This window comes from Kogia breviceps, chromosome 2 (assembly GCF_026419965.1).
Source record: "Kogia breviceps isolate mKogBre1 chromosome 2, mKogBre1 haplotype 1, whole genome shotgun sequence".
Taxonomy (NCBI): Eukaryota; Metazoa; Chordata; class Mammalia; order Artiodactyla; family Physeteridae; genus Kogia; species Kogia breviceps.
Genome location: NC_081311.1, coordinates 149,990,802 through 150,003,044, shown reverse-complemented (window position 1 = coordinate 150,003,044; position 12,243 = coordinate 149,990,802).

Sequence of the window (12,243 nt, the reverse complement as noted above, 5' to 3'; positions counted from 1 at the left end):
CTTTCTCCAAAGCTGCACCTCATGACAGGAAATGTCAGTAAGAGGATTATGAATGTCTATCTATATTCAGTAATGTGAGCTGAAGGCAAGGTTATGGAGGAAAGCCATGGAGATAAAGGAATTGAGTTAAATTTGCACTAAGAAATGAAAGTGTGATGAGTAAAGAAGAAGTCATGAGACTTCATGAGTTCAAGAGAGAATCTTTATTTTCTCCTAGTTTGTCAGAAAGTGGCCAAAGGAGGAATCTGGGAAGTTCGTGGGACCTGGAGAAGAGATGGGAAGCAGAAATATTAGATGCTGAAACACTGTTTTGGGGCATGGTGATTAACAGCATGGGCTCTAGAGCTAAATCACCTGGGTTAAGCCTATTTTCTCTCTAAGAAGTTGTGTGACCAGCAAGTCATTCATCTCTCTGTGCCTCAATTTCTTAACCTATGAATGGGAACGATAATGCTCCAGATTTCCTAGCATTGTAAGCATTCAATGAGTGCGTGTGTATGGAGCATTTAGAACATGGCCCGCACTGTGTGAACAGGATTAAACATAGGTAACTAGGGACTCTTGGGATCATACCGAGGTGGTTTCCCCAAGTAAACTTGCAAAAACGAGACTGGTGGACAGGATCCTGTTCCGTTTTCTTTGACAGGTATTATCAGTATAGGCAATCTATACAGGTGACCTGTGTAGGTGATCTATACAGAACTAGCATTTCTGAGATGGAATGCAATCAGAAGTGAGGCTCACATATGGTAATGGGTGATAAAATGAAAGGCTCAAATAAGATTATGTTAACCTAGGAGCACAGGGACAGACAGAAAAGAGAAGGAACTGCAAAGAGAGACTGTCTTAGATAGCCCGTGAAAGCAAGCAGGAGAGGAGCCACAGGTTGAAAGAAAGAAGAGTCAAATGGGCAGGTTCGGGGCAAGGAGAAGAGAAAGGGTATGAAATCATTCAAAATGCAGATGCTAAGGCAGTGACTATACTAAATAAATAAATAGATAAGTGGGTAGATAGCTAGATAAAAGATCTAATTCTTTTAAGAGCTGCTGATAAGTGAAATGAATCAGTTTTGGCTACAGATGTAAATATGGGAGGAAAAGAGAAACGATGTGTTGAAACTGACAGATTGCTCACTTCAAAAAGATGAACTGTGTTATAGTGTCACCCATTGAGAGAGAAACCAGACCCTGGGGAAGTCAGTTCTATCTGTTCTCAAAGAATTCATTGAGATTTGAAGGGTTAATGTGGGAAAGGGTGTTATTAGTGACAGGAGGCCTTAGTACTCTTCCTAATACCCGAGGCACAGACCAAACATGCTGCTCCAAGCATAAGGCTAAGATGGTAAATTTGAAAGAAATAGCTAAGTTGTGTCTGCCACATCTTTGTGGGCTCAGTTTAAACTGATTCAAGTGAAAAATCCTGGCTGATCAGCTTTCACAGCTGCTTTGCTATGGGGAGCAGCTGCTGTTAGCGCCACGTGAAATACTCACATGGGATGCCAACAGGCAAAGTGTGATTCAGGGCAGGGTACAGACTCAGGGGGCAGAAACTGGTAAGCACAGTGGGAAATGGTATTTCATGTTTCTGAATGGATACCTTTCTTAATGTATTTTAATTTTGTTATTTTTTAAATTGAAGTAGAAGTGATATATATTAGTTTCAGGGGTACAACATGATGATTCGATATTTATAGATATTAAAATAAGTCTAGTTACCATTGTCACTCTATATAGCTACAGAATTTTTTTTCTTCTGATGAGAACTTTTAAGATCTACTCTCTTAGCACCTTTCAAATATGCACTACAGTATTAAACCTATAGTCACCATGCTGCACATTACATCATCAGGACATTGATTTTATACCTGAAAGTTTGTGCCTTTCGACTCCCTTCACCCATTTGGACCACCTTTACCCACCTCCTACCTCTGGCAGCCACCTATCTGTTCTCACCTATCTATGAGCTTGGTTTTGTTTGTTTGTTTGTTGTTTGTTTGTTTTTAAAATTCCACATACAAGAGAGATCATACAGTATTTGTCTTTCTCTCTATGGCTTATTTCACTTAGCATAATACCCTCAAGGTTGAATGGGTACCTTTTTTTAAGTCAAGAGTAGAGAAGCAGAGATGATGGAATTATTCTGTCAAGCACTTTGTCAACAAGTAACAAGACATATCAGGCTTGCCTGACTCTCTTGCTTCCACTGGGGCATGAGTTTTCAGGATTATTTAAGTTCTAGTATGTAGTCAGGTATAGGTAAAGCAATGTCATGAATACAACTACATTTAGCAAAACAGGATTCGCAATGCAACCAAGGACAAGAGAGAACTATAGGAAGGAGCCAGAGAAAGGTTGGCCACTGTTGAAATTATCACTGTGAGGCTCTCAGTTGTTATCAAGATGGCTGATAATTTCAAGATCTCTGGATTTCCCTCCCAGGCACTTGAAGCCAGAACTGGGTTTAGGAGTGGAGAGGAATTTAAAAGAAAAGGGGGAACTGGGTGATAGTGGAACTGGAACTAACTACTGTGCGTCTAGGGAGGCGGAATGTTCAATAAGGACAGGAAGAGAGATAAGGGAAGATCAAAACATCATATCTAAGCTGCAGGTGGAGAGAAAAATCTAGGATCAGAAGTGATGGATCTGTCATTGGGAGGAAGAGCATAGACAGCAGAATGGGAGAGCTGGTGAGGGATGGCCTGATGGATTAGGGAGCCTAGAAACGTCTTCAGGGCCAAGGGAAGGTGGACAGAGGGTTCTGGAACAGCTGTAGCTAAACCCATGGCTGAAGAAAGTTCATTATGGGTAGGTATATCATGGTTTGGGATTTGTCTTGAGAAAAGTCAGACTGGAAAGACAGTCAGGAAAGAGCCATCAAGAATTCCTAAGACAGCAAGATCAAGAGGCAAAGATAAGATGAAAACTCAAGAAGCCATCTCATTTAAAAAAAAATTAGATCCTTGGATTTACATTTATGCTTACTGAGCTACAAAGAATTTAAAAAGTTAGCAAAGCCTTCAAAACTTCTAGCGGGTGTAATCTAGATTTTCTTTACCTCCCCACAAACAATTATATAAGGGGTAATTTAAAATACACATTTAGATCAGACTTGGGTATTAATGTATTATAGGAAACAATTTGGCGAGCAGGAAACAGACTTTCTCTTTATTGGAGCGTCTTTAGTTTTATGAAACATTCGAATTTCTTTTTAAAAAGACTCTGGAGGAAATACAGGCTACTTTTCAAACTGAGTCAAGATAATCTGAGTCTGAAAAGTAGGAGGAAAGGGGTAGACATGGAGCGTGCACCCTAGAGGACCATAACCCCAGGCTTGTCCAGGTTTCCAATTTCAGTTCAAACAGGTCCTGGGCAGGCTGAGGTCAGATCTGCCTGCCAGGGGAAGGAAAGAAAAGTAAAATGGAACATAGGAAAGTTAAAATTACATTATAAGTGGATCAGAAAATCCTCCTGTTTTGCTTAGAATGCAATATCAAGTCCTGATGCAATATCAAGGACTTTGTCTCCTAAGCATTACGAACCATTTCTGAGCAATCCCATTCCATCAGGCACAGCACAAAACCTGACATTGAATCCAGTCCCTACCCTCTGATTTTGTGATCTACATAATAAATCCCTGAGTCCTCAAATCAAAATCTGTAACGTGATTCATGAATACTGAATTTTAAGACATTGGCAAATACTACTTTCTACAGTATCAGAAATCTGTAGAACATTTTTAAGACCCCTGTGAAATGTATTATCGTGGTAATCTGGAAAAACAAGATGCTCTGACAATAAGAACCACATACTGTTTACTCAAAATATCATCCTGACCCAGGTTAAGAAGACTTTCCATAAAAATTCAGTGTCAAACTGGCAAAAAAAGCAAAGGATAACCAAAGCTCAGTTGTATTTTAAAGACACTGAATTATTGACTTCCTGAAGGGATTTTTCATAGAGAAGACTTACAGATGACTGGAGAATTCTTGTTCACGTTAATTAAATGGGTGCATAGATGTTTTCTCCAAGCAAGCACAACCCCAAACTCATTTAATGACAGGGGAGCATGTTATTTTCTCTAAAAGTTCCAGAATGTAAGCTTAGTTACTAGAGAGAGGAGATTGCATAAAGGATTGTTAAAGATGCACAAAACATTTTAGGAAGACTGCTCAAAATGAACACTATGAATCAGAACTGTTACATTTCAGATACTTTTTTCTCACTATCATTCACTATATTTTTCCTTTATACCAACTTTTGTTGATAATTATATCAACTTTCACTGAGTTTTGTTGATACTAGTATTTCATAATGTCTACCGGTTTATTTTTATCTTTTTTCCCAACACTCCCATGTACACAATGTGGGTATCTTCCATTCTGGAAAGAATTACCGAACGCAGTGCTTCTCAAACTATCTATACTGAAGGACCAGCTTTTTTGATGTCTTGTTTTCATTCTCAATCTATTGTGAATCCTATCACACAACAACGGAAATGAACTACTGGCAAAATGAAATGAATAAAACTAAAGTGTAGAGGCATAAGTCACATTTTTATTATTAAATTACTTAGTTATATTGTTCTATCAAGTTGCTTCAAAGGTTTTTAAATGCTGACTCCAAATGTTTCCATTTATCTCATTATACACCAGTAACAGTTCTTGGATTGGCAGTGGTCCATGGTTCACAACTTGAGTAGCCCTGACCTGGAGGGTTCAGATTAACCAAAACTATCATGATCACCCACAGTCCGGAGAGATGTTGAATTATAGGGATCCTACTCTATATAGTACACAGAAATAAACAGTGGCTTTTATTTATTGAGCATGTTTTTACTTCCCAACGTGTTTACATGTTCACACTCCCATATCTTCAGGACAGACTATGTGACAGGTAGGTGAAAGTTCATTACTTTATCAGCAGGAGACCAACATATCTTCATCATGGAAATGCACATACTTAGGTGCACATGTTTTAGCCTACTATTTTCTAGTATTATACTGTAAAAATTTGGATAGAACACACCCTATGCAAACCACACAGGTCCCTGCGTTACTTATCTTTTCATTCAATTCAAAAAACATCTACTGAGTGCTCAAATGTGCCATGCACTGTGCTTGGCCTCATATGTGAGTAATCTGAGAGGCGAATAAGATGTTTCTTACACTCCAAGAGGGCAGATGATACAGTCAGTTTAGTGCAAGACATAATGTGACAGAGGTAATATATGTACTAAACCAAGTGCCATAAGAGTTGAGAGGAAGGAGAGGTTAGTTTTGCCTGGAGAAAGTAGCATTGGGGTTTGGTCTTGATGTAGTTGTGGGAATTGATGAAATGGATCTTTGATGAGCAGGTAGCGTAACATGAACAATGTGATAGAATTATGAAAAGACAAGGAGAATCTAGAAGCCTGTTCATCCTAGCTCAGACTTTGGTTATGTGAGGATGGCCTCTGGGGAATAAAGCTGGGAAAGAAGGTATATGCTAAATCATGGAAAAGTGAGTCCGGATCCCTTTTCCTTCCCACCAGTATGAGGGCACTGCTGAGTGGAGCCTCTCAGCTCTCAACCCTACTCACTTTGACTTAAGACTTAATCACAGTCCCCAGAAGGCAAGCTTAACCATACAAAAGTTAGCAAAGGATAGATATTAGCGAAGATATGATGGGGAAATTTTAAAAAGAGAATTATATCACACAATACACAACAAAACTTAACAGAAGTCCTGATTAAACATTTACGTCCTTTTCAATGACTCACCAAGTTTCTTACTGGCTACCAAGACAGTTTCTCTCTCTTTTAACTTCTCCTTCTCTCTCTCAGACCAATTAAAAATTTCTCTTCTTACGTAATTTTGTATTACCATAGTCCTCACCCCATTCCATAAACAAGGACTATCATTAATATCATCTCCCTTAGAATCTATACAGGGAAAATATAAATAACATTCGGATCTCTTTCTTTTTCTCTAACTTGATTGGAGACACACAGATATTTATTAGATGGTGGTTGGCACTGAAATAGTCATGTGGTATAAGGGCTGGGGGACCAGTGGCAAGAAGAGGAAGCTGCTTCAGAGTGAAGAAGCAAAGAGAAAAAACAAGGATGACAGAAAACACAAGGTGCTTGAGACAGACAGAAACAATAACACCGGAGCATGACCTTCAGATCAACTTTTAGCTCCAGATCTACCTGGACTCTTTTTCTTAGATACATATACAGGGGTCCTTTATAGCCTTACAGTACATCTCTTTTTATTTAATTTAGCTCAGTGAGTTTTTTATTATGAAGATGCACCACACTTCCTACTTGACTGTGAAGGAAGAGAAAAATAATTGCATCAATCACCTTTAAAAAATGTCCAAGTCACACATAATATAAAAGAGACCAGGTATTAACTGTGTCAAGCATACTCTAGGCTAATCTTTCTCTCCCTTGTTTTAATGAAGCAGAGGCTGGGCATATATAGGTTTTTGTTTGTTTGTTTGTTTTTTGGCCACGCCGTGCAGCATGCAGGATCTTAGTTCCCTGGACCAGGGATCAAACCTGCGCCTCCTGCAGTGGAAGCGCGGAGTCTTAACCACCGGACCACCAGGGAAGTCCCACAAAGATAGTTTTAAATTGCAAATTTTAGAAGTTATATTTTCTAATAAGAGGAAACTGATGAAGGAAGAGGAAATACTCTGGAAATAATGGCATCGGCATGGTGGAGGCACGTACTGCTTTGAGGCTCCCCACAATTCCCTCATTTTAGGAAAGAGAATGGTGAAGAAAACCTAATTAAAAATGTAATAGTTATATTAATTCAGACATGAATTTAGAACTAAAGTAAAAGGGATTATTTTCTTCTCAAATTAAGTAAAAATGTAAACCTGACAGGTATATGATAAAATCACAGAATCTCCATCCTGCAAATGGTCATAGGCTTTTCAGGCTGAAGTACGGGAGATGCTCTGTGTACTCAGCAGAGAGATTCTTCCCATCAGCCATACTATAACATCATCTGTATTGTCACCTTTGGCCATGAAGGACAGCAATAAATACAGTACTCACAGGAAAGCATAGTCAGGGTTCATGGACATACCATCAAGAGAAGAGGTAAAGTCACTAGCATGGGACAGAACAGGCTCTAGGTTTCATAACACTGTATTTTATGATAAAAAGGGCTGGTAGCTAATAAAATTAAGTGATTAATGACATTATTTCCCCAACCATACTTAAGGTAATACCAAGGTTACACAAACAAATATCTTAATGAATTCTTCAAGACCAGAAGGCATTTTTAGATTTCCTGGCTGTAAGAGTTCTAAAATATAACTGTTAACATTCAACTCAACAGAACAGTAAAGCAAAAACATTTATTGCTGGTGACATTCCAGGGAACACTTAAAACTGCTTTATGGCCTTTGGTAATGAGAGTGGACAGCAGTGTAACAATACATAATAAGGTGAGTTTAGTTTTATGTCCTGAGAACAATCTGCTTTACCCTTACTGTTCAATTCCTTAAACTGTTTCTGATTTAAGTAATTACAAAAAATAGCTGGCAAGTGACAGTTCTAACCACTGCAGCAAATGGACTATGTGGTAGTGTTGAAGTCTACCCCTGAGCACTATTATCTTAGACTTCTAGGGGATTTAGCGTAAGTGAAGGTGTCAAATGAAACAAATGTCTCCTGAATTACACTAGACTTGTAAGAATCTCCTTCAGGCAAGACCCACTCAAGTTTGTGGCCAGTGGTTTTTTCCAAAGGGTAGTACATGTAACACTGGTGATGCCTGAGTTGCTATTAGGAGATACAAGAAAAATCACATTTTGTTTTAATAGTTATATTTTTATTTGGAGATTAGTACATGAAAATAAAGACCACATCAAATCTATGATTTCATGGATATTGTTGCCTAAGATGCGTTTGTTTAAAAAGTTCACATAGGGCTTCCCTGGTGGCACAGTGGTTGAGAGTCCGCCTGCTGATGCAGGGGACACGGGTTCGTGCCCCGGTCCGGGAAGGTCCCACATGCTGCGGAGTGGTTGGGCCTGTGAGCCATGGCCGCTGAGCCTGCGTGTCCGGAGCCTGTGCTCTGCAACGGGAGAGGCCACAGCAGTGAGAGGCCCGCATACCACCAAAAAAAAAAAAAAAGTTCACATAAAGAAAAATATTAAATAAATAATAGTGTAAGTGGTATGTGGTAGAAAAGGCAAAAAATTTTGATGTTGGTGTGTAAATGACTGTGGTAGGTGGTCTCCAAGATGGCTCCATGGGCCTCAACGCCTAGTATTCATGCCCTTGTATAATCCCCCCAACACATTGAGTAGGGCTGACATGTAACCAATAAGTTCATGTAACCAATAGGCTATTGTGGAAATGAAGGAGTGTAACTTGCAAGGCTAGGGCAAAAGTCATTAAGGCTTCACTTTGACCTTTGATTATTCATTCTGAGGGGAGTCAACTGCCATGCCATGAAAAGCAGCCCTGTGGAGAGTCCCCTGTGCTGAATAACTGAGGCCTCCTGCTAACAGCCAGCAAGGAACTGAGTCCTCTTGCCTACAGCCGAGTGAATGCCCCAACACCTTGACCGTCGCCTCATAAGGCACCTGGGGCCAGAACCACCTCATATAAGCCATTCTTGAATTGCTGACCCACAGAAACTGTGTGAGACAATACATGCTTATTGCTGTTTTAAGATGCTAAATTTGGGGGCACTTTGTTATGCAGCATTAGATAACTAACAGAAGATAAAGAATACCATGATCAAGCCATCCTTAATAGGGAATCCCATTTATCATTGCTCAGATATAGCTACGTTTTCTCTTCTCTTGTCTGAAACTTCTGTTACATGGAACTGAACAGAAATCTAACAAAAAGTATACCTCTTGCTTCTGCTTTTTACTGAGCCCACCCATGGTACCTCCTATCTGACAAAGTGTTTACTATCACTTACTCTAGACAATGAAAGGGTTATAGGCTTTTAACAAAAGCAGACTCTGTAGTCAAGAGAAATAGCACCTTCCAACGGCAGGCTGGTTTGAGAAGATGTGATGTGAAGTTCTGAATTCCATATGTTAAATGAGCTACTGTTTCTCCTGTTCCCCTTCTGTTTCTAAAAGGGTCTCAAAGCAGCTGCCATCTCTAAGCTCTACCTTCATGTGAGATTTTATAGTTTTCATGGGCCCCTAATTGAGTCCATGGTAAATTCATAGTTATTGTTATAGTTGTTATTTAATGATTTTTTAAATAACAACTTCAAAAATACAGTTTAGGTGTTCTTTTTAATTAACTTTCTCCTCATGTCAGTAGAAGCAGGTAGCTTTAAAAGTTCCTTGAAACATTAATCCAGCTTCTTACCTTCACTCAGAGGATTTATTGGGAAGATTTCTAAGATGCTGCTATTCCCTCAGATTAGGGCACAAAGGGCTAGTGGAAAGATCATGGAGATGGGAGGGAGAATTCAGTTCATTTTCTATATTTACTCACATATTCTCACTTTTTAATTTCTCAATTATTTCCTCATCACCCATGGAAGTTTCTTATTAGGTCTTGGGTACGCATGTTGAAAATTAATTTGGTTTCCACTATGTTCTGCTATGTCAGCATTTCCATAATTACACCCCACCATTGGCTGTCTCCCAGATGATTGCTAAAATTATATGTCATGGGATTTAACCACAGACCAGATCACAGTGTTTTTTAATCTTCACTAGAATTCCTTCCAAATAACTAAAGAGCTAATCATCCTCTTTTATTTATTTATTTATTTATTTTTGGTCTCTAGTTTGGGCCTTTTTAAGTACTTCTCTTCAACACAAGTTCCTTTATCTTTTCAATTTTCAAGCTGCTTTTGGTTCATCATTTTGGGGAAAAGGAAGAGGGCTAGTGTTTCTCCATAACCCCAACAGAAGAGGATCCACGAGCCAGTTTCACTAATAATTGCAGGATGTTCTGATGAACAGATACATTATTTACCATATAATAAACTTATTGAATACCTACTTTTGTGACTACCTAAATCTCACACTATCACTTCTTGATTCTAGCTCAGGAACCATGTTTTTTAGTACCCACATCACAAATAACCCAGATGAAAGCAAATACTGCTAGTGATGTAAACTAAATGTACCAGGAAGGCTAAACTTCTAGTTCTGGTTCTAAATTTCTAACCATGACATGGGTGAGTCTCATCACTCTTCAGGTGCCAGCCATGCCATCTGTAAGACAGGAAGGTTGGAATAAATGACCAAAGGTCACTTCCAGTTCAGGCCTAGAGCCTCTGTAACACTGACGGCAGTTCAAGATGCCCACACTTACTGTGGGCACATGTTCCCCCAGCCACTTGGTCTTGGTGTTCATGATCGCTGGCTATTTTACTGCCAGCAGTTCTGCCCATACCTTTTCTTTGCTCTGTCTCTGCCAACCATATATATATATATATTGGTTTTTCTTTTTTTTTTTGGGGGGGGGGGCGTTTGGTTTGGTTGGATTTGGTTTTGGATTCTCCATCTTTATTTCTCCCTCTAAAGTCTCAGTGAGGGAAAGGGAACATGATAGAGATTTGCTGCCTCTTGATGTGAATTATGCTCTTCTAGATTCTTTAGAAAATAGACCTGAAAAAGGCCTTTCAGGAAACTTGTCACCCAGTTATTCTTTATATACATATCAGTTCTTTCTGGAATGTTCTCTTTTCATTATTTTGTTGTTTATTGATTTTAGGTCTCCCCCACCAGGATGTACTCTCCATAAAAATAGCCATCTGTGTCCCCTATTCCCTGCTTCAGTCCCAGCACCTAGGCCATTTTTGGACAAAATAATAATTGTGGTTGTTTGTATCAACCTATATACTCAATATGCTAAATTAATTAATTGAACCAGAATCCCTTCCAAGGAAATCTGGCTTTTGAGGGAAGTATGCCCCCAAAGACATCAGAACTATTTAGAAATAGCAGTGGTTCAGAAAACACTTAATGTAGTCACATTAAGTAGTCCCCAGTGTGATATGAGGCAGAAAATTGAAAAGAAAGAAAACATTCCTAGACAGAGGAGTGTCTAGTAAACCTCTAAATAGTATGCAGCTGTGTGGCATGTGGCTTGACTGGATAAACAAACTTAACAAGCACATTTGGGTTGGAGAATCCTGACTATAATTGTACTTTACATCTCTTTCTGTGGTCAGACATAAGGTAAAAATCTTAGGGGTGCTATTCACAATAACTGTGTCATCTTAGGTTATGGAAATCCCACATTAATTTGAGTTCTATAAATACAGAATTTACGAATCTAAAGCTGACTTTGTTTTGTAAGTAGGTGCTGTTTCTGAGAAGAAATATTAAATGAAAGGGAGGGAATATAAATGAAATTTTGAAAACTTAAAATTCATGACTTAAGGACTTGTTCTGCTTTGTCATTTGGTTTAAAAGAAAGAATGAACTCTTCCAAGTTCAGTAATAAATTATGTCTGTGTATTTGCCTGGTGTTTTGAAACCTCACTGCTTATTTATTAATTAAAAAGTCCCTTGAGACCATTATGCAAGGGGATACAAAAGTAAAAGATTAAAAGGATTGATAAAAGCTCAATTATTTGTATTAATTTTATATAAACCTAAAATGTAAAGATATGACTCACCTAAAAATTATGTCAGAGAATTTTGTTTTTTCATAAAAAGAAAAATAATTATTCTGAAGTGTCTAATTTACAAAACTGCGATGTCAAAGTGAGGATGTTTTGAGGTTCGTTATTTCATAATAAGCAAATATAAGTGACAAATCATGACAATGCTATCAGCACAGTGGCACTATTAGTATTTCTATTTCTGTAACTAAAATTTTAGTTTGGAAATTATTACAAGCAGAAGTTTAGGAATATATTTTAATGTTTCTTCTAGTACTTTATAAAAAAAGTTATAAAGATTTTTGATTGAATGGATTTGGCAGTCAACATGCTTTTTTGATGAATGTGAGAGGAATTTGGAGTTGAATTAATGTGATCTGAAAATCTAAGTAATGTTAATGAAAGTCAGTGACAGTAACATATTTAATTTCCACATAATACTTTAAATACATAAGATAACCTCAGATTCCTCTGTGACACAAGACATATTTCATTTACCACAAAAACTTAATTTTTAACTTAGAGATTTTTCATACACTAGTGTATAAAATTGTAAAAGCAACAGAAAAAGAAGGAAAAAGTAAACCATAGTGAAACTATGAGGAATCACTGCTAATATTTTAGAGTATTTTATTTGTGCTGT